This window comes from Muscardinus avellanarius (genome assembly GCF_963383645.1).
Source record: "Muscardinus avellanarius genome assembly, chromosome: 6".
Lineage (NCBI taxonomy): Eukaryota > Metazoa > Chordata > Mammalia > Rodentia > Gliridae > Muscardinus > Muscardinus avellanarius.
The window spans coordinates 105,729,232-105,752,450 of NC_137791.1; positions in this window are offsets into that span (position 1 = coordinate 105,729,232).

Sequence of the window (23,219 nt, forward strand, 5' to 3'; positions counted from 1 at the left end):
ACTGGACCTCATTAAGTTATGCGGAAGTCCTCACTAAGTAGCTGAGGCTGGCTGAGAACCTATGATCCTCCTGTCCCAGCCTCCCAAGTACTGGGATTACAAGGATGCACCACCACGGCCAGCTTAGTTTTGGTCTTTTATTACAGTTATTCTGGGATCTGACTGTAATTTCAGGATGTTCTGATTATTGAGTCTTGTATTCTCCACTGTATGGATACCATTTTGTTCCTTGTAATTGAAAAGCATTTGGTGAATAGACACATTAAGATTATGCAAATACCCTACTTCTCATCAAAATTTGCACATAGTAGGGCGGAGGTTGTAGCTCAGTGGTAGAGTGCTAGCATTTGCAAGACCTTAGACCTCAAGGTTTAATCACACACACACACACACACACACACACACACACACACACAATTTCACTTAGCCTGAGCCAATTTTTACTTAGATGATTACAAATGGTGAATTCCCAGCTAGGGGTCAGCACTTGGCATTCCACTATAAGCCAGATCTGTCCCTTGCCCCCAGACTATTTATTATCACTGTACGCGAGTGGATAAGTGGATATGTGTTTCTTTTTTTTTTTTTCGGTACTAGGGATAGAACCCAGGGGCATTGTACCTCCAAGCTACACCCCCCATCCCTATTTTTTTAGTCTTTTTATTTTTGAAACAGGGTCTCACTGAGTTGCAAAGGGCCTTGCTAAATAGCTAAGGCTGTCCACAAACTGCAATCCTCCGGTCTCTGCCTCCTGAATGCTGGGATTACAAGCGTGCGCCACCACAACCAGCTGGCTTTTTTTTTTTTTTTTTTTTTTAATATGGTCTCACTAAGTTGCTGAGATGGGCCTTGAACCTGATTCTCTTGTCTCGGCCTCCCTGTATTGGGATTACAGGCATGTGCCACCACACCAGCACAGGTTACGTATTTAAGCCAGTATTGGACATGCAGTGAGCTCTCAGTTAGCGTTAAAAGAAAATACAGGAAGAAATGTGCTGTAAGAAAGCAGTGCAGACCGCTGGGAGGGCTGAGGACTCAGCAGGTGAGTCAGGCAGGGGACGAGCGGGGGCCCCAGGCGGAATGGGACTTCTGGGCACAGAGGCAGCCCTCTGTTTATTCCACGAGTCTTCCTGTTGGCATGCTTTCTCCTTTGCTTTTGCTTTTCCCTTCCCCTCCAACGTCTCGTTCCCCTTATGATACAAAAGAACGAGTCCTCTCTTTAAGATGCGGTGCGCTTGTGACTTACCAGCAGCATTTCCCAAGACATGCTTTCCAAACATTACTTCAGCTCAGGTAGGAGCGGCCCTCTGCCCAGCCCGGTCCCCCCTCGATCCTGCTTCTCGCCCCTCGCCATCCTCAGCAGGGAAGCTGGGGAGCCGATTAAGCCACGTCCACTCAAGGGGCAGCGTGGTCAGAAGCGTGGACCCTGGAGCCAGATGACGGTGAGCCAAGGGTCCCAGCTACACCGTGACCCGGCTGCGTGGCCTTGTGCTCATCACCGAAACGCTCCGCGCTCCAGGCACCTTATCAGTAAGGTAAGTAAGAGAAGCCACGTGATTAAGTGGCAAAACACAAGTTAGAACATCTCCTGAGCACTCAGTAAACATCAGCGGCCAATATCAGCTACCTGGCGTTGAACGAAGAAGTGGGTTAATCCAGGAGGGGTCCCACGCCTGTCATCCCAGTGCTTAAGAGGCTGAGTCAGGAGGATCACAAGTTCAAGGCCAGCCTCAGCAACTCAGTGAGACCCTCAGAAACTTGGCGAGACCCTGTTTTAAAATAAAATAGGGCTGAAGATGTAACTCATAGGTAGAATACCCCTGCGTCCAAACCCCAGTGCTCACACACACACACACACATACACACAAGGGTATTGGAGGATTCTTGCCAAAGCGGGCAGTCATCAGAGCTGGCATGGAAGTCCTAGGCCACTAGTCAGGCAGAAGAAGGCCAAAATGCTGAGTAGCCCCAGGAAATAAATTGCTCTCACTTAATTGAAGCCAGACAGACTTTTACCAGCATTCCAGATAGACTCCAGAACCTTCCGGATCCTTTCTCCAGTGATGCAGACGTTTTCCTCCTGACCCCATGCAGTCATCCAGAAAGAAGGAAGATGTCACCCTGGATGCTACAGTGGGGGTGCCTGACCTCCTCGGCAGTCGGCTGGTCTCTGGCCAGCCTCTCCGCAATCAGGAGCAAGACTGAGACGGGACGGAGGCCCAGCGGACGTGCTCTCTGGTGGCCCATTTCCCATCTGCAAGTCCTGTCTGGCCTCTTGCTGCCGCCACCCAGCTCATGTGTTATGTCACGTATTTAAAAAGCACCGTCTCACAGCCAGGTGACCAGCCGGCAGACCGGTCACCCCTGACCTCGAAGCGGACAAGTGGTTTTTTTTTTTTTTATTTGTTTGTTTTTGTTGTTTTCTGTAGATTAGCCACTTAATAAAGCCCAGATGCGAGGACCTGTGGGCTGTGGGCAGGGCTGTTGAGCAACGGTAGGTTATGTTTCTCCTCCCTTGGGCTGGGGAGAGGGTGTTTTTTCAAACACAGCCTATCTTAGCAACTACAGGGAACACTAAATGGGCCCCTTGGGTTTGCGGTAGCCCAGGTGCCTGGGGATCCCGTTTCCTTGAGATTAGAGTACTCACAGCAGATGCCCTCTCTATCAACTGGCTGCAGGCGCTTCTGGTCCCCACAGTTTGAGACCGGCGGCTGCAGCCACTGGTACCAGATATAAACAGAGACTTTGCAACCGCGAGGGATATCGTTGGCCCCTCGCTTCGGTCAGACCCTCTGTCTCTAAAGAGCATGGGAAAATAAAGTGGCTGTCTTGGTAAGGGTTGCATTTCTAGTAGTTTCTTCAGGAAGGTAGTTTTACCAAAGGAGAGCGGGCTTAAAAGAATGACCGGGGCCATAATTGGTTATCAGTTCTTAATTATCCACAGCATTTAATGTCCATAAGAAGGAAAAAGTCACGCTTTCCCCACTCACCTGCAGGGGCCGCATTCCAAGGCCACTGTCGGATGTTTGAAACCTCAGATGTCCTGAACCCTGTGTACACTTATTTCCTACCACACGCATATATCATATATGCCTCTGATAAAGTTCAACTTATAAGTTTGGTACACTAATGATTAACAAAATAAAAATAATAAAATTTAACAATATATTTCAATAAAAGTTATGTGGTCCGGGCATGGTAGCACACGCTTGTAATCCCAGCATTTGGGAGACTGAGACCAGAGGATTGTGGTTTGCGGACAGACTCAGCTACTTAGTGAGGCCCTTTGCAACTCGGTGAGACCCTGTTTCAAAATAAAGAGTAAAAAACAGGGCTGAGGTGTAGCTAAGAGGTAGAATGCCTCTGGGTTCCACCCCTAGTACCGAAAAAAAAAAAAAGTTATGTGAGCTGGGCATAGTGGCGCATGCCTGTAATCTCAGTACTTGAGAGGCTGAGACAGGTGGATTGCAGGTTTGAAGCCAGAGCAAGGTAATTTAGGGAGATTTCATTTCAAAATAAAAAAATAGGGCTGGGGATATAGCTTAGAGATAGAATGCCCCTGGGTTCAATCTCCAGTATCACACATGCACACACACACACACACACACACACACACACACACACACACACAGAGAGTTATATGAATGTTCTCTCTCTCTCCCTTTCTCCCTCTCTCTTCCAATATATCTTGTACTGTATTCACCCTCCTTACAACAAGAGATGATATAATGGCTAAGTGAAGAGATGAAGTGGGGTGGCCGGGCGCGGTGGGCACGCTTGTAATCCCCGCGCTTGGGAGGCGGAGACAGGAGGATCGCGCAGGTTCAAAGCCAGCCGCGCTGGCATAAGAGACCCTGTTTCAAAAATATAAAATAGGTCTGGGAGTGTAGCCCGGAGGTAAAAGGGTTTCCAGGAACCCCAGTACCACAAAAAAAAAAAAAAAGAGATGAAGTGGGGTAAATGAAGTAGGGTCGGTGCCATAGCTGTAAGAGTTACTTAAATGCAAGCACAGTGGTATAGCAGCAGCCAATCTGATAACTGAGCTGCTACTATATGACTAACGGGCAGGTAGTGTATACAGCATGGATACACTGGACAAAAGAATGACTTACATTCTAGGCTGTGTGATAGCACAAGATTTCATCACACTACTCAGACCAGTGTGCAATTTAAAACTTATAAATTGTTTATTTCTGGAATTTTCCACTTAAAAGCTAGCCGGGGCTGAGACAGGAGGATCTGGGTTCACAGCCAACCTTAGTTACTTAGTGAGACCCTTTGCAACTCAGAAAGACCCTGTTTCAAAATAAAGAATAAAAAATAAGGCTGGGGGTAGAGCTCAGAGGTAAAAGGTCCCTGGGTTCCATCCCCAGTACCACTAAAAAAAAAAATTTCAAACCAGAGTAGACTACAGGTACCTGAAGTCATGAAAAACGAAACTGCAGCTAACAGGGAACTGAGGTAAATTTTTTTCTACTTAATTGCTTAATTACAGATGCCAAGATATATTACTATATGAAGTCATAATGTTAGATCAAGAAAATTCCTAAAGATGCAATGAACTAACCTAATTTTTAGAGACGCACAGCCCTGGGAGGCCGGGTTCCTCTTTCGAGGGCTCTCGAGTGGCCAGGCAAAGTACAGTAGGGCTCTCTATCCTGGCAGAGCTGAAGTGCCACCCTTGTTCCTGTGGTGCTGCCACCATAGCAGGAGAGAAATGGCAGAGCCCCTTTTTAGTCTGCTCCTGCATGTGCCTGGATGTTGCCCACAACCCCAGAGATGGGATTCCAGGGACTCCACAGCGGCCACCCTCACGTCTCTGTAACCCAGCCGTCCAACCCAACCCAGGTCTCCACAGTGTCCTGTGTCCAAAGTCGCCCACTCAGCCAAGGTGGAGTCACCTCCCTGAGCACAGGAGGCCAGCAGCAGATTTTATATACGTTAGTCCAGGGTCCCGGCACCGGTCACTCCCTCTCTCCAGTGCACTTTTTGCCATCTCCGTCTCATATTTAATGTTTTATTAAAGTAGTCTTTAACTGGATTGCACTTTTTTTTACTTAGCCTTGCCCAAAGTAATAGGTTCTATAAAATGAGACAACTGATGGCTTCGGTGGGTTATATATGAATATATGTAATACATACCTATATGTTATGTTACAAAATGTCTGTATCACCAGAAAATTATCTTGTTATCTCCAGGGGTACGCAAATCACACTTGGAGAATATGGTGTTACTTTATTGAATCCCTCTGATGATCCAGTGAAGAAGGTAATACTGTGAGCCTTGTTTTCTAAATGAGGAAAGAAAGGCTGGGGAGGTTAAATAGCTTCCTCAAGGGTTTTCTCCAGAGCTGGGGTCAGAATCAAGTTCCGTTTCTCTTAAAAGGCAGTTGTCAAGCCGGGCGTGGTGGCGCAGGCTTGTAATCCCTGAGCTTGGGAGGTGGAGACAGGAGGATCGCGCAGGTTCGAAGCCAGCCGCGCTAGCTTAAGAGACCCTGTTTCCAAAAATAAAGTAGGTCTCGGAGTGTAGCCCAGAGGTAGAAGGACTTCCAGGAACCCCAGTATCACCAAAAAAAATTTTTCTTAAAAAAAAGGCAGTTGTCTCACTGGCCGTAGTGGTTTGTGCCTGTAATCTCGGTTTCTTGGGAGGCTGAGGCAGGACGATCTCAGGTTTGAGGCCAGCCTCAGCAAATTAGTGAGACTTCTGTTTCAAAATAATGAAATAAGAAAGGTCTGGAGGCATAGCTCTGTGGTAAAGAACCTCTAGGTTCAATCCCTGATACCACAAAATTAAAAAGGCAGTGGTTCCTGCTTTCTCCTGGGAAAAGAAAAACAGAAACCCCTGAAGCTGAAAGGGAAGAAGAAGAGGGGGCCACTTCCTTCCAGAGCCACGGGAAGGTCAGCCCGACCCTTCTCACAGGAGCACCCCTCAGCAGTCCCTCACTTCCTTCCTTTTCTCTGTTGTCTTCAATCCACCCCCCTACCCCTCTCTCTCTCAAACACTGTGCTGCAGAATGTACTGCTTAGGAATCAAGGCTGCCAGTGCCAGGTCAGGAATAAAATTCTCTGGGAATTATCATCACTTGTGCAGTGAAGATGAAGCAGTGCCACTATTTGCACCTGGCCACTCTGGGAGAGGCGGAGCTCATCTCCACGGGGGACCACATGTACCTGTGGGAGGCCGAGCACAAATCAGGGAGCTGCTGGCAACAGAAACACGACTGTATGTCCAAGTGCTGTCATCTGAGAATTTTGGTGATGGGTGTGATTAGAAACAGAAAATCCCAGAGTCTCCCATTTGCCAGCTCTGTGACAGTGAGCAAGCCAGGCCTCCTGCCTCAGTCTCCCCAAATGTAGAGCAATCCTTGACTCAGAGCCGTATCACAGCAGTAAATAAGGAGCTTAGAAATTAGAAACACACTGATTTCATTTTCTTTTAATTACTGTGAAAGTAAAAATGGACCTCCCTGCTCAGAATCCAATCCACTTAAAGTAAATTGTACTACTTAGCCAACGTTGCCTTTTCTACTTGGAAACTTCATTCAGAAAAAGATGATGAGGTCCGGGTGTGATTTCTGAAGCAAAAGGAAACTGTGACATTCTGAACTATTTCCGACCCTGAAGTCCCGCTTCAGACCTGCTTCCTTCTTTCCTAGAATCCTAGCCCTTTGCTTCTGTCCCACGGTCCACAGAGGGAGGAGACAGGACAGATGGGAAGGATCTTGGCCACTTCGGTTCCACTTCCTTCAGCACCCAGGGCCACAGAGATAGAGAGCGTTTTCGTACACTGAGGTCTCTCTTTCTGTTTGAACCAGTGCAAGGCAGGCAGGAGGCTTCAGTCAGAGAGCTCGACGGTGTCTGGAATTCTCTAGCATCCCCTGACAGCTCCTCGTCACATCTTTCTTGCTCTCTCTCTCTCTCTCTCTCTCTCTCTCTCTCTCTCTCTCCTCCCTCTCTCTCTCTCTCTTTCTTTCTTTCCAGTAATGGTGATGGAACCCAGAGGCATTCTACCTGTGAGCTATACTCCCAAACCTATTGTTTATTCTATATTTTGAAACAGGAGCTCACTGAGTTGCAGAGGGCCTCACTAATTAGCTGAGGCTGGCCGTGAACCGCGATCCTCCCGTCTCAGTCTCCCGAATGCTGGGATTACAAGCATGTGCCGCCACGCCCGGCTCACTGCTTGTTTTTCTTTCTGTCACAAGCAGTGAGCCTCAAGGTCTTCCAACCAATAAGTCACTTTACACATGTTTTGTGTCTCTCCACAGTGTCACAGGGTTTATTTAACACTCGAAGGTTAAAGCACGCAGGAATTTATCAGGAAATCCTCTAGGTTAAGCCAAGTTCGGATGCTGGGTGGCTGCTCTGCCAAAGCCAATTAGCTATGAATGAGCAATAAACAATACACTTCACACTAGCAAATCTAATAATGTAGGTTGAACAAGTAAGTATATTAGACAATATGCAAATCCCACTGTTTATAGAGCATTTTAAATACTTAACAAGTTACCGACAAGCAGGAGGAAGGGGATAGCGAACCAAGTCTAGGAATGAAAGAAGAGATTCTGAGGTTGGTACAGCTGCTGAGAAGGCTGAAGAGTCCCAGGGATCCTCGGTCAGCAAAGAGCAGGGCTGGATTGCAGCCATACCCATGGCCAGCCTCATCTCAGTATAAGCAAAGCCCAGCGCACTGTGTGTCAAAACAGCTGCTCTTCTATAGGGTTCCTGTAGATTTCTGTAGGTGCTGTCAATCGTTACTGGCAGGTTTATTGAACCCTAACCCTAGCAGACATCCATGTGCCTGTGAACAAAGCCACCCGTGAGCATCCTTGGTAAGGAATGGCAAATCAGCCGCCTTTGTCTACTCCCTACTCCTGAGGATATCAGGAGATGGAAGCTAAGCTAAGTATCACAGCAGCAGGACAAAAAGACAGGAAAAAACGGTGTCCCAAGCCAGGAGAGGTGGCACACGCCTGTAATCCCAGTACTTGGGAGACTGAGGCAGAAAGATTACAGGTTTCAGGACAGCCTCAGCCATGTAGTGAGGTTCCCAAAAACTTAGTGAGACTCTGTCAAAACAAACAAAGAAGGCCAGGCGTGGTGGCGCACACTTGTAATCCCCGCGCTTGGGAGGCTGAGACAGGAGGATCACGCAGGTTCGAAGCCAGCCTCAGCTACTTAGTGAGGCTCTCAGCAACTTAGTGAGACCCTGTTTCCAAATAAAGTATAAAATAGGTCTGGAAGAAAGCCTCTGGGTTCCACCCCCAGTACCACCAAAACAAAACAAAACAAAACAAAAAACAACAAAGAAAGCCAGGCGTGGTGGCTCATACCTGTAATCCTAGTACTTGAGAGGCTGGGGACGGTGGAATCACAGTTTCAAAAACTGCCTCACCAAGTAGTAAGACTCTCATCAACCTATAAAGACCCTGTTTCAAAATAAAAAGTAAAATCAGACTGGGGTGTAACTCAGAGGTAGAATGCCCCTGGATTCAATCCCCAGTAACACACACACACACACACACACACACACACACACACACACACACACGATTGAGGGTATATCTTGGAGATAGATACTCTTGGGTTCAGTCTCCAGTACCACAAAAAAATAATTTTTTAAAAAATGGCTGGGATTGGTGGCACATACCTGTAATCCCAGTACTGAGAGACTGAGACAGGAAGATTGCAGGTTCAAGCCCAGCCTCAGAAATTTAGTGAGGCCCTCCAAAACTTAGTGAGACCCTATTTCAAAATAAAACATGGCCGGGGATGTAGCTTAGAGGTAAAACACCCCAGGTTCAACCCCCAGTACTACACACACACACACATACACACACACACACACATACACACACACACACACACACACACATATAAAAAAAAAACAACTGTGTCCCCTCCCTCATGAAGCCATAGACCAAATAGATCTGAAAACTTATGTGTGGTAAGAAGTCACCTGCAAATCACAGGCCCCTGTGCTCTTGGTAAGCACTGCCAGCCCCTGTAATTCCCTGCAAGGCGGTCCTCATCCTCAGTCTCATCCTGCTCCAATTTTTGCATAGACAGAAGCTTTACCAGTGGCCTTGGAGATACCCTCTCCCTTTCTTCACTCTCAATTCAATATTCTTCTCCACTCCTGTCTAGAGGGAGACTAGGCAATCACCCAAGAGAGGCTCATTCTGCAGAAAAAGCTTGATTGGCCCAGGAGAGATGGCATCATTCTCGAATGTAGACACCTGGGGCGCCTCCTGCCCAGCCCCCACCACTGCAGGGTAAACATCTCAGACGACTGCTCCAGTTCCTAGAAGGGTATCAGTCTAACTGATCAGCTTTGTTTTGAGGGAGTTTGGGGCTGTCCAACGGCCCTTAATGGCAGAGAGAAAAAGAACGGCATTGAAAGATCTGTGAATGGTCACTGTGTCAAACAGAACTGGCATTTGACCTTGTCTGAGAAGTTAGCCATTGACTGGCAATTCTCGGATGCTACGAGAGACTAGTTCACCTCTAAATGAAGGTGCTTCTCCAAAGGGGCAGAATGTAGAGATAATTTTTTTTAAAAAAGTCAAGGTGTGAGCCGGGCGTGGTGGCGCACGCTTATAATCCCCACGTTTGGGAGGCGGAGAAAGGAGGATCACGCAGGTTTGAAGCCAGCTGTGCTGGCTTAAGAGACCCTGTTTCCAAATAAAAAAGTATTTAAAAAGAGGTCTTGGAGTGTAGCCCAGAGGTAGAAGGGTTTTCAGGAACCCCAGTACCACCAAAAAAAAAAAGTAAAGGTGTGATACAAGTCTGTCTGGTATTGTATGACATGCTGTCCCAGAGCGTTGCTTTCGGAATTATTTTCTCCTTTTAGCTTTTGAAACAGTTTGAATAGACAGAGAGACCATTTGCACATAAGAATAACCTGGGTACACAGTGTCAAACAAAAGAATCTGCCAGGGACGGGAAAGGCGCACTTATTTAAACACACAGAATCATTCATTTCTCTGCCCGCCTCCTATGTTTGAATCCCTTCTTCACTTTGTATAAGATTCTTCAGTGTCAAGAGTATCCTAACACTTATTTTTCAGCCTTATGTGGCTGCCAGGTTCACCCTCCACACACAAAGCAGGGCCGGGGCTCTCGCTCCATCCCTTCACGCCAGAGACCTCAGAGCTGCGTTTGTCTTGCAGCTTGCAATCTGCGGGGCCTCGAGCTGAGCTGATGCAGGGATGTGACCTTTTCAACATGTCTACGTTCTGATTTCCTGCATCCAATACAGACTACCCTCCCACCCAGTCACTTCCATCCCGGGCTTTTTTTGTGTGTGGGGGGGGTGTCGGTGCTGGAGATGGAACCTAGGACCTTGCAGGTAGTAGACAAGCACGCTGGCCCTGAGCCATATCCCCAGCCTTCCTAGCAGTTTTGGCCTTATTCTCCTTTGCATTCTCCTCCTGACCAGACCAAATGTAGGGGGTTCGTGAGGTTTCCTGATACAGAATGAATACGAATAAATCATTGGATTTATGTCAAAATCCGGCTTCTCCTTTCCAGGTGGTACAATTTGCCAAGCTTCTTAACTTTTTTTATTTTGTTTTGTGGTGCAGGAGATTGAACCTAGAGGCATTCTACCTCTGAGCTACACACCCCCAGCCCAATTTTTTTCTTTATTTTGAAATAGGGTCTAAGTTGCGGATGACCTCACTAAGTAGCTGAGACGGTTGCAAACCCGGATCCTCTTATCTCAGCCTCTCAAGTACTGAGATTAAAAGTCACCTGGTGCTTTTTGTTTGTTTGTTCATTTTTAGTTTAATTATTTTGGGGATGGTTTGGTTGGTTGGCTTTGTTTTGTTCTGTCTTTTTGGAACTGGGGATTGAATCCAGGGCAGTGCACTGGCAAGGCAAATGCTTTGCCACTGAGCCACATCCTGGCAGGCTTCGCAGCATGTCTTAGCATTCCTGCTTTCTTAAAAGTTAGTTGTGAAGCTAGACATAATGGCACGCACCTGTAATCCCAGTACTTGGCAGGCTGAGACGGGAGGGTCACAGGTTCTGAGGCCAGTCTCAGCCACTCAGTGAGACTATCTCAAAATGAAAAATAAAATAAAGCTAGGGGTGTAGCTCAGAGATAGAATGTTGTTGAGTTCCAACCCCAGTAACACATAAACACACACACACACTCTCTCTCTCTCTCTCTCGCTTTCTCTCTCTCTCTCTCTCTCTCTCTCGTTGTAATCCTACCTTTATGAGATATTTATTTATTTATTTATTTTGGTGGTACTGGGGTTCCTGGAAACCCTTCTACCTCCAGGCTACACTCCCAGACCTATTTTATATTTTATTTGGAAACAGAGTCTCACAAAGTTGCTAAGAGCCTCACTCAGTAGCTGAGGCTGGCTTCGAACCAGTGTGATCATCCTGTCTCTGCCTCCCAAGCACTGGGATTACAAGTGTGCGCCACCATGCCCGGCCCTTTATGACATTTTTAACATGACTAAATAAAAAAGGGTACATACAATTTACTGAACATTAAGCGCTCATTAACAGTTCTTTCCTAGCTGAGCGTGGTGGTGCTTGTAATCCCAGTACTCTGGGAGGCCGAGACAGGAGGATTGCAGGTTCCAAGCCAGCCTGGGCAACTTAGCAAGGCTCTCAGCCTAGTGAGACGCTGTTTCCAAATGAGATATAAGATCGGGCTGGGGGGCCGTGTAGCTGGGAGATAGAATGCCTCTAGGTTCAATCCCTAGCACCCAAAATAAAAGAGTTCTTTTCTTCCCCCAGTAGCCCTGTCTCAGGAGGCTCTTTGCCACTGATGACACTAAGCCGTTTGGTATTATCACTACTTGAATGTCACTCGGGGCTTCCTTTCAGTGCTCTGAGGAGCAGCCGCACGTGGCTTTGAGCACCTGTCTCTGGGGAAGCAGTGTCATCTTTTTGTCACAGACAACTTTCATAACCAGCCCTTCGCCCTCACACGATGCCTCCGCGCTGCGGCAGGCTGAAGCTGTCCGACTGCTCGGTGGCTCTGTGCTTAGCACCAGGAAGCCCCCGTCGGCCCCTTGGGAACCAAAACGGTACCAACAGAGACGCTTCTACTTCACTGCCCTCAGAGGGCACTGCCGAGAAGAGGGAGGAGCCTGCCTGCCCTCAAGTGTGGCCTTCAAAGACAAGGCGGAGAAGAAAAAGAAGTGAGAATGTGGTTCGGGGGCCTGTGAACCCAAGACACGTGACTGTGGGAATAGAGGCCCTAAGGAACCATTTGTACAAATCAGTTCACAATGCGTGGCCAGCAACAGCCTTTAAGACATTGCAAGGGTCTCTCATATTATGTCTACCAGAAAGAGAATTCCACTTCATCTCAGCTCTCAGTGCAGTTGGATCTGATGCTGCCTGTGTCCGTCTCATTTACAAGAAAAAACAACTGGGTATGAATGAAAAACAAACTCAGGTTGGTTTTCATTCATACCCCAGGTCCAAAGTTTCTTCATACCTCAGTTCCAAAGCCAAAGACCAAAGACCTGATTGCGACAGAGATGTATAGCTGGGTGTGGTGGCACACACCTATAATCCCACTACATGGGAGACTGAGACAGAAAAATTGAAGGTTCAAAACCATCCTCAGCAACATAACAAGACTCTCAGCAATTTAGTGAGACCCTGTTTTAAAATTAAAAAGTAAAATAGGGCTGGAGGTATAGCTTGGAGACAGAATGCCCTGGGTTCAAACCCCAGTACCTTAAACAAAACAAAACAAATGGGTATGTATTAGCTAAGATATAGCTAAAGATATGGTTTTTAAAAAGACACAAAATGGCCAGGCATGATGGCACATGCCTATAATCCCAGTACTTGGGAGCCTGAAACAGAAGAATCATAGGTTCAAAGCCAGCATCAGCAATTTAACAAGAGACTCAGCACCTTACCCGGCTTCAAAGTAAAAAATAAAATAGAGCTGGGGATGTAGCTCAGAGGAAGAATACCTCTGATTTTAGTCCTCTGTGCCACAGAAGGAAGGGAGGAAGGCAGGAAGACACAAAAATAGAAGTTTATTTTCTGATATAAAAGTCTGAGCATAAAGCCAGGCGTGGTGGCACACACTTGTAATCCCGGTACTTGTGAGGCTGAGACAGGAGGATTGAAGGTTTGCAGCCAGCCTCAGCTACTTAGTGAGGCCCTCCACGGCATAGTGAGACCCTGTTTCAAAATAAAAAATAAAATAGGGCTGGGGATATAGCTCGGAGGTAGAATGCCCCTGGGTTCAATCCCCAGTACCAAGATAATTAATTAATTAATTAATTAATTAATGTAAGTCTGAGCATAAGCTTTGCAGGGTTAGTATGATGTGTTGTGGTATAGGGACAGGTTGGAAAATAGTTCCCAAGACAGAGAGTAAAGCAACAGGCAGGTTTATTTAGGAAAGAACAGCTACACATTTAGGAGAGAATGTAGGCCATCTTTAGAGTGGAAGAGGCGCACTTGAGGGTCCCTTTTATAGACGACTTCATCAGGAGGAGGGCTGTGATGATGACGTCTGGCTGGTAGTGACGAGATATTCACGGTGTTTGGCCATCTCTCAGTTCCTGAAGGGACCATTAAGGACATGTCGGGCTCCTTGTGGGTTGTGGTCAGAACATTTCATTCTCGGGGATCCCTGAAGTCTCCCTTTGGCCACCTCCCAAGGTTAAGCAAGGCACTCCAGCAAGTGGTTCCATGGTGTTGGGGACCTAGTCTTCTCCCATCTTTTTGTTCTGCTATTCTCAATATATAGTTTCCATCTTGCAATGTGAGATGGCTCTCCCAGGTCCCACTATCACATCCACATTTCACCGGGCAACCAGAGAGAACATCTGGCATTTCTTTAAGAGCACAGTCTGGAAGTTCTAAACATCAGTTACACTTTCATCCCATTGGCCAGAAGTTAGTCACATAGCTAGCAAAGGGGACTGGGAAATGTAGTCCTAGCTGCAAAGAAGGCTGGGAAATGTAGCCTTAGGTGAGCAGTTGTAAGCTAGCTAGAACATAATTACAGAAGAGAAAACGGCATGGCTGAGATAGGAGGATAACAGGTTTGCGGCCAACCTCAGCTACTCGGTGAGGCCCTGTTTCAAAATAAAGAATTAAAAATAGGGCTGAAGGTGTAGCTCAGAGGTAGAATGCCCCTGGGTTCCATCCCTAGTACTGCAAAGAAGAGAATGTAACATCTTGGGGATAGATAGCAAACTGCACCAAAGACCAGACAGGAAAACAAACCAGCGAGTCCTGCCAAGTGTGAATGTGTGTGCATGTCCTGGGGTGGGGAGGCCCAGAGCCAACAGGAGCACCTCACATCAGGGCAGCCTCTTCTGCCCCAGACAACTGTGATCCAGGAACTCGGGCCTGTGTCCACATCTGCTGGCTTTCAAAAGTCAGAAATCAACATTTTTTAACTTAGTAAATCTCTCAGTTTTAAAACACTGGCTCAAAAAAGCAATTTATTTTTGGTAGTGGGGATTTAACCAAGGGATGTTCTAACTCTATACCCCCCAGCCCTATTTGATTTTTTACTTTGAAACAAGGTCTAAGTTGCTAAGGCTGCCCTCAAACCTGCAAATATTCCTGTCTCATCCTCCCAAGTACTGGGATTACAGATGTGTGCCACCATGCTTTTAAACATGTTTTTTAAAACACTGTGGAGGACAAACCTAGTCTATGAACTATATCTAGCTCAATAACTGCAATTTGGAACTCTATATTAGGTCTTATTTTTGTTTTGTTTTTGTTTTTGTTTGGCAGTACTGGGGATGGTACCAGGGGCATTCTACCTCTGAGTTACATCCCCAGCCCTATTTTTTTTTTTTTTTTATGGTATTGAGGTTTCTGGAAACCCTTCTACCTCCGGGCTACACTCCCAGACCTATTTTTATTTGGAAACAGGGTCTCTCTCTTTTTTTTTTTTTATTTTTTGGTGGTGGTACTGGGGTTCCTGGAAGCCCTTTTACCTCCAGGCTTCACTCCCAGACATATTTTATATTTTTTTGAAACAGGGTCTCATAAGCCAGCGCAGCTGGCTTCGAACCTGCATGATCCTCCTGTCTCTGCCTCCTAGGCACAGGGATTACAAGTGTGCACCACCACGCCCGGCTTCCCCAGCCCTATTCTTTTATTCTTCATTTTGAAACAGGGTCTCACCAAGTTGCAGAAGGCCTCACTGAGTAATTGAGGCTGTCTTCGAACCGTGATCCTCCTGTCTCAGCCTCCCAAGTACTGGGATTACAAGCGTGCGCCACTACACCCAGTTCTATATTAGTCTTTGATTTGCCTGGAAGTATCACTTGGGCTTAAACCTCTGCCTGAAATGCAAAACCTCTAAAATCCAAAATTAGAGCTAAAGGCAAACCAGCTGGTAAGGAGAGTGAGGAGGACAGACCTTCCCAAGGAGGTCCTTTATGTGGCTTCTTAGCTGGGCATTGAAACCAAAGAAAATGCTGAACTAGCCATGATTTTGGTCTGCAGATATTATACTTCATGTTTAGTGTGGATTAACACTGACCTCTCTCTGGCCACGTGGTCAAAATGAAGAGTTGATGACAAATGAACCGGAAGAAGTGAACTATGGTTTTGGTGTGTAAAATGGCGAAGATGTGTACAGCCATGAGACCCTTTCTGCTCAATTTCCTTCCTTCTCTCCTCCTCGCACAATGCCAGAACTTTCTCCTGGTTCTCCCGTTCCTTCTGCCTTTATCTTTCACGAGTTTTGCCTTGATGCCTCTTCTGCACCTAATACCCATTGGCATCTGCTTCTCAGTAAAGCTCAACTAACGCACAAGGCTAATGGCAGCAACAAGGAACAGGCGCCAAACTATGAGCCGGGCACGGTGCTTCCATGGCACCGTTCTGACAGGTAGAAAGCAATTTCCTGGCAATGATAATAGTGGCTAATTTACCGAGCACAAACTGTGTTCCAGGAATACCTATTACAGCCCTACATGGACTGTCTTCACAAAAATCTCAAAGGTGGATAATAATTGTTGTCCTGATTTTACAGCTATGGAATTGGGTTAAATGACATATTCAAGGTCACACTCCTAGAGGTAGAGCCAGAGATTCAAACCCAAATGTATCTAGCTGCAAATGTATATTGCTTATACACTAAATATGTGTGTACTCTTCCCAATTTCCACTATATTCAAATACAACCACATACTATTTTTTCATTTTCTCTTTTTTATGTTGTTTTTTTGTTTTGTTTTGTTTTGTTTTGTAGTGCTGGGGACTGAATACAGAACTTCCCACGTGGTAGGCAAGCACTCTATCACTGATCTACATTCGAGCCCTTTTTATTTTATTTTATGTCTGAGGCTAGCCTTAAATGTGCAATCCTCCTACCTCAGCCTCCAGAGCAGCTAGATTACTGGTGTGCACCACCATGCCTGGCACACTACATGCTGTCTTCATGACTCATTATTTATGAACAGCACTGGTACAGTTACTAATTTCATATCCTTCTTTATTTTATTTTATTTTATTGGTGGTACTGGGGTCCCTGGAAGCCCTTCTATCTCCAGGCTACACTCCCAGACCTATTTTATATTTTTATTTGGAAACAGGGTCTCCTAAGCCAGCGCACGCGGCTGGCTTCGAACCTGCGCGATCCTCCTGTCTCTGCCTCCCAAGTGCGGGGATTACAAGCGTGCGCCACCACGCCCGGCGAATACGTTTCTTTTTAAAGGAAACATGATATTCCTAAAGTAAATGGTAAACTCTTATCCCTTGCCATGAATTAAAGATCATCCTAAAAATTGTCACAATAAAAACAATATTATCAAATTTTGCTTAGACAATATTATAACATTTAATGAGGCACTGGACTAACAAAAGGTTTTAAATCTGAGCCTGCTCATTTTGTTATTTATTTATTTATTTATTTATTTATTTATTTATTTATTTATTCTGTGTGCTGAGTATTGAAGCCAGGGTCTCAAAGATGCTGGACACAGACTGGAACTGAGCTATGCCCCCTGCTCCTCATTTTGTTTTGCTTCCCTAAAAATAGGGAGAGTGTCAAGTGTTAGAGATTATAGATATGCTAGAATCAAACAAAGACGTTTTTCTTTATCAGAAAGATTGGGGGAAAAACCCCCAAAACAACCTTTCACCAAATGTGGTGGCGCACGCCTGTCATCCTAGTATGGGGGGGCTGAGATGGGAGGATCGCAGGTTTGAGGCCAGCCTAAGCAACTTAGCAGGACCCTCAGCAACTTAGTGAGACTCTGTTTCAAAATAAAAAAGGAAAAAGAGCTGGAGGTGTACTCACAGGTAGAATGCCCTTGGGTTCAATCTCCACTTCACAAAACAAAACCTTTTTCTCGGTGTGTGACTGGATGCTTTTATAACCTCCGCATCCCCGTGTAAAGCCCTCCCGATGGGGATGCTTTGAGAAATCACGACTGATGTGAAAGCAGAAAGTGCTCATTAGGACTGGGAAACAATCACATGCAATGGTCTTGCACCCCCCACCCCAAATAAAAACAAGTCAACTTCATGACTTCGCCTAAGCAGGGTCTCAGGGCACACAATTGTGCACTCTGGCTTATCTGGAGGGTACGATCTTTTCAGAAGTAACACTCTGGGGCTGGCAGCCCAAGTGAACCCTGCCTTCTGGCAGGTGTATCCGGTGGAGAAACAAAACAGGACTCTGTGGTTAGGCTGCCGGTGCAGAGGGGTTCAGCACCTTCAGGAGCCGGCCGGCCCGGGAGGGGGCTTAACCATGCAGCTTGGGCACAAACCTCCTAGCTGGACTGAGCGAGCTTGATGTGCCAGGGCAGGCCACCCTCCTGCCGAGCCCTGTCCCCAACCCCTGCTGTGACGGGTCTCACCGCTCAGCTGCGGTGTGAACACAGTTCAGTAAGCTGTACACTCGCTGACCAGCCTTTAGGCAAGACTTGTCTCTGACCACTCTGTGAACTGGATGGTGTTCTGAGCTTGCTCAGCAAGAAGGGCGCTTCTGTCTCTGAGTTCCTTTATGTATCGTTTGCATTTGGCCAGGTGAACGGTTGCCACATTTGGTGGGACCCAGAAGTAGAGAAAGGACTGGATACCTCAGTCCAGTGTCTCAGGCCCTCTGCCTCACCTCACAAAGTCCCAGGCCTACGCCTACTTTGTAGATGGGAGCTCTGAGTCACTGAACACGGTCTTACAACACGGCTCTGGCAGATTCCTTAGCCGCAGATCTCTGGATTTCTGGCATATTTTTCTTTTGAATAGTATGATCACCATCCCCAACAGACATGAACAGCAGAGGAGAACTATTAATATTTGTCCAGTGCTAAATACTTTAAATGGCTCCTCCCATTTAATGATAAAACTCATACAAGTGGTGTGTGTGTGTGTGTGTGTAAAACCTGTACAAGTGGGATACGTGTGTGTATGTGTGTGTGTGTGGTGAGAGAGAGAGAGAGAGAGAGAGAGAGAGAGAGAGAGAGGAGAGATCACCTCATCCAATGAAGAATATGAAATGCAAAAAAAAAGCTATTGTCAAAGATCACCCAAGCAGATAGTCAAGCTCATGTGCTCTGACCTCCAAGTTCAAAGGACTGTTTTGGAGTCAGACATACCTGAGTTCAAACCCAGGCTCCATTTGCTGGTGCTTGTGTGACCTTGAGTGAGAACCTTGATCACTGTGGACCCTCTTTTCTTATCTGTAAAGTAAAGGTAAAAATAGTGCTTACCCCTGACGGCTGGTAGGAAAAGAAGTTAAATGGGGTAAACCAGGGAGCATACTTTTTGCATGGTGTCTGACATGCAGCAGGAGCTCAATAAATGGTTAACTACTAGCAGCAACATAATCAAGGCTCGAAAAATAGCTCCTTCCCTGTTTACTTCTGTAACGGCTGCCCTCATCTCTTTTCAGTGCCTACCCACTACTGAGCTACACAAAGCTCTCCATTTCACCCAGCCTCCCCTCTGAAGCTGCTTTGGGAGAAGAAGCCCGTAAGGCAGAGGGCAGTGTGTCCTCCGTAAGCAGCACTCCCTGGCGCAGCTGCACATGGGGGCCCACGGCAGGCCCCCAAGCACATCCAGAACCATTGAGGAGGCTTAAGACAGTGGCAGAACCCAGGAGTGATGGCACATAGAGCTGCTTGTCATAAAACGTGGTGTGCTGCTGGGCATGGTGGCACATGCCCGTAACCCCCGTACTTGGGAGGCTGAGCTGGGTGGATGGCAGGTTTGGAGCCAGCCTTGGCAACTTAGCAAGGCTCTGAACAATTTTGTGAGACTCTGAACAATTTGTGAGACAAAGTAGGACTAAGGGTGTAGTTCGAAGGTAGAATGCCTCTGGGTTCAATTCCCAGCACTACCAAAAAAAAAAAAAAAAAAAAATTAAAAGTGGCATACCGATTTAGAGACCCCTGAGGACAAGTCTGTGCTGCAGATCTGTGTGTGCCCAGGGCATTCCAGAGAACAAGTCCATCGCGACAGGGACAGAAACATTCTTTCATGAGAACTATAAAGTTTGGGGGGGGGGGGGGGAGGAACCTGCATACGATGGTTTTAAAACAAGTCTGAGGGTGGGGATGTAGCTCAGTGGTAAAGTACCTGTCAAGCATGTGTGAGGCCCTGGGCTCAGCCCCCAGCACTGCTAAAGAAAAGTCTATGACATCTTTAGTAAAATAAAGTCTACACAATCTTTAGCACTGCTCTTATCAAGAAGTAAATTAATTCCTTTACCCTTTAAACAGGCTGGACTTATAAAGCTATGTGACTACCAAAGCTAAATTATGTCAGTTAAGCCAGGCCATGGGACCCAGAAATTTGGTCAAACACTGGCCTACATGTTGCTGTGAAGATTTCTTTTTCTTTTTTTTTTAGGGTAAATTAATTAAATTAATATTTATTTATTTATTTATTTATGTGGTAATGGGGGTGGAACCCAGGGGCTTTTCTACCTCCGGGGTATACTTCCAGACCTATTTTATATTTTATTTGGAAACAAGGTCTCACTAAGTTGCTGAGAACCTCACTCAGTAGCTGAGGCTGGCTTCGAACCTGTGTAATCCTCCTGTCTCAGCCTCCCAAGCACTGAGATTACAAGCATGTGCCACCATGCCTGCCTTAAATTAACACTTAAATCAATGAATTTTGAACATATCAGATTACCTTGCATAATGTGGGTGGGCCCGCCTGATCCAATCAGTTGAAGGCCTTAATAGAAAAAAGACTGACACCCCTCACCTCCACTAAGGAAGAGGGAATCCTGCCCACTGATGCCTTTTTTTTTTTTTTTTTTTTTTTTTTGCAGTACTGGGGATGGAACCCATGGGCATTCTACCTCCAAGCTACACACCCTGCCCTATTTTTTATTCTTTATTTGGAAACAAGGTCTCACTAAGTTGCTGAGAGCCTCACTAAGTAGCTGAGGCTGTCCACGAACCACGATCCTCCTGTCTCAGCCTTCTGAATGCTGGGATTACAAGCGTGCGCCACCATGCCTGGCTACAGATACCTTCTTATTCTAGCTGCAATATCAACCCTTTCCTAGGTCTCCTGCCTGTCAGTCAGCCTACCCTGCAAATATTGGACTTTGCAGACTCCACGATCATATGAGTCAATTCCTTAAAATGTATCTAGGTAAATAGAGATGCTACGTGATAAGATGCAGATCCTCCCTACTGGGTCTGTTTCCTGGAGAACCCCAGTGCAGGCCCTGCTCTTCTCCCTCCCCTGGTTAGCTGGGGAGAGCGCAGAGGAGGGAGGATGTGCTTGTTTGGGATGCATAACCAATTCCACCCCACCACGCTTCCTCCCAAATGGTGGGTTCTGAAAGTGGAGCAGGTCATGGTCTTAATTGGAGAGGCCGGGACACAGCTCTGAGAATATCTACAATGTGCTCAAGATCTCCCAATGACTTTCTGTAGCTTCCCAAGGAAGTCCCAATTGCATGGCCTAGCATTCGGAGATCTCTGTGCCCTGGCCCCAGCCTCCTCTTCTGTTCCTACTTCTGATGAGTGTGAAATTGATTATTGTGGCCCTGTATTCACTCTCTCCCCCAAATGACTGTATATCCACATCCTTTGCCTTGTGACTCGCAGACCTCCCAGGAAAGGAGTACAGAGTCGTGTCCCATCGGTTATTGGGCTTGTCCACATAACTTGTTCTGCCTGGTAACAGTGATTGACGTGACACACGCCTGTCCTGGCAGCAACTTCAGATCCTGGGTGGCTTGGCTGGACTGGGACCAGGTGGCTCCCAGCGAGGTGGGGAAGAGGCGCGCAGAACTCTCTCACGGAGATCTTTCTACTACTCCAGTCACGGGAGTAACAGCTGTCCCTTCAGAAACATTTTCTTGGGAGTCCAGATTTCACGCTCTGCTGTTGTGTGAAATTGCTTCATTTTAAGCAATGAACAGCCTGTGTTTCTGAAGGGTTTGTTAAATCACTTATGATTTAGGGTGTTTATATTATAGACCAATGGATTTAGCTCAGTGTTTTGGGGGGGAAATGTTCTTAAAATGATGTACTGCTTTATTTTTACCATGGAGCAGGATAGGGAGATACATCTTAACAGCTGAGTCTGGGCTCCAAATTTGAGTATAGAGTGTCTTTGTTCAGGACGATCTTTTTATAGGTCATGTGGGATGGAAAGTGAGAGCCTGAGACACGGGAGAACAGGAGGGGAGAATGAGAGATGGCTAAACTGTTCTGCAGCAGAAATAAAAAAGAATGTGTGTGTCGTGGGGGAGGGAAGAGGGAGAGAGCTGAGATAAAAGGAGAATGGAAGCCAGGCCCTGTGGCCCAGGCTGTAATCCTAGCACTTGAGAGACTGAGATGGGAGGATGCAGGTTTGCAGCCAGCCCCAGCAACTTAGCGGAGGCCCTCCACAACTAAGCAAGACCCTGTTTTGAAACAAAAAGTAAAATAGGGCTGGGAATGTAGCTTGGAAGTAGAAAGTACTGGGTTTAATTTCCAGTACCAAAAAAATAAAATAAAATAAAATAAAATAAAATAAAATAAAAAGGAAGGAAGGAGTAAAGAAGAGAAGAGAAAAGAAAGTGCAAAGAAAAGAAGAGGGGGAAACTAGGAAACAGAGAACACAAGAGTAAGCAAAAGCTGGGCCCTAGGTTATTTGAAACAGAGGCCTCCAGTTGCCCCTTTCAAGAAACCCTTGCCTCCCCATCTTGAATAGTAATAGAGCTATAGCTGGGAACATCACTGTCCTGTCACAGTCTCCATTTCCCAGGACCCCTTGCAGCCGGCGTGGCCCTGTGATCAAGTTCCTGCTGATGGAATGAGAACGGAGGTGATGTGTTCTGTTTCCACAGAAGGAAGCCCGTGGCCTCCTGTCTCAGTCCTTCTCACTGCTATCATCCAAAGACTGACCACACAACTTAGAGAAAGGAAATTTATTCACAGTTCCTTGGGAGGTCTGGGTTCAGTCCACCTGAGGCCACGGACCTCAGCACATGGCGGCGGGCGGCTGTGAGAGGGAGAAGGCAAGTCTATGCACTCACATCAGGGAGGCCAGAAACAAGAAAGAGACAGCGAGGGAGGAGGAACCTTACACAATCCCCATGGCCGCGGCCCCAGGGACTCACTTTCTCCTGCACACCCTAGCAGCCCAGGCCGGCACCCACATAAATCCGTTACAATGGATTATCTATTGCTGAGATTGCAACTCGTGGCATAACTATATCTACCCTGAATATTAATAAATGAGCTCTTTAGGGGACATCCTATATCAAATGTAACACCTCCTCTCCTCTCCTGATGGGCCAGCTGTTTGTGGATGTGCTTTGACCATGTAGATGAGGACAGCCCCACCGGGGATGGCAGCGCTGTGGTTTGAGGGCCCGTGGAAAGCAAAGTCACTGTTAGGTCAGAGGGTACATGGTGACCCGTGACTTTCACAACTTCAGCTACGAGGGTCTCACAAGCACGGCTGTGCCGTGATAACGCAGGGCAGTCTGACCCAGTCCAAGGAGCAGTGACCAAAACTAAGAAAACAGTCACAAGGGTAATATTTCAACCCTGACCACCAAGGCCAGCCCCCACCACCCATGAGCAACTGAGGCTGGCTGTTCCAGAACCAGGTGCTACCCCCTCCCTTGTTCTTTTTTTTTTTTTTTTTTGGTGGTACTGGGGTTTCTGGAAACCCTTCTACCTCTGGGCTACACTCCTAGACATATATATATATATTTATGTGGAAACAGGGCCTCTTAAGCCAGCACAGCTGGCTTTGAAACTGCCTGATCCTCCTGTCTCCGC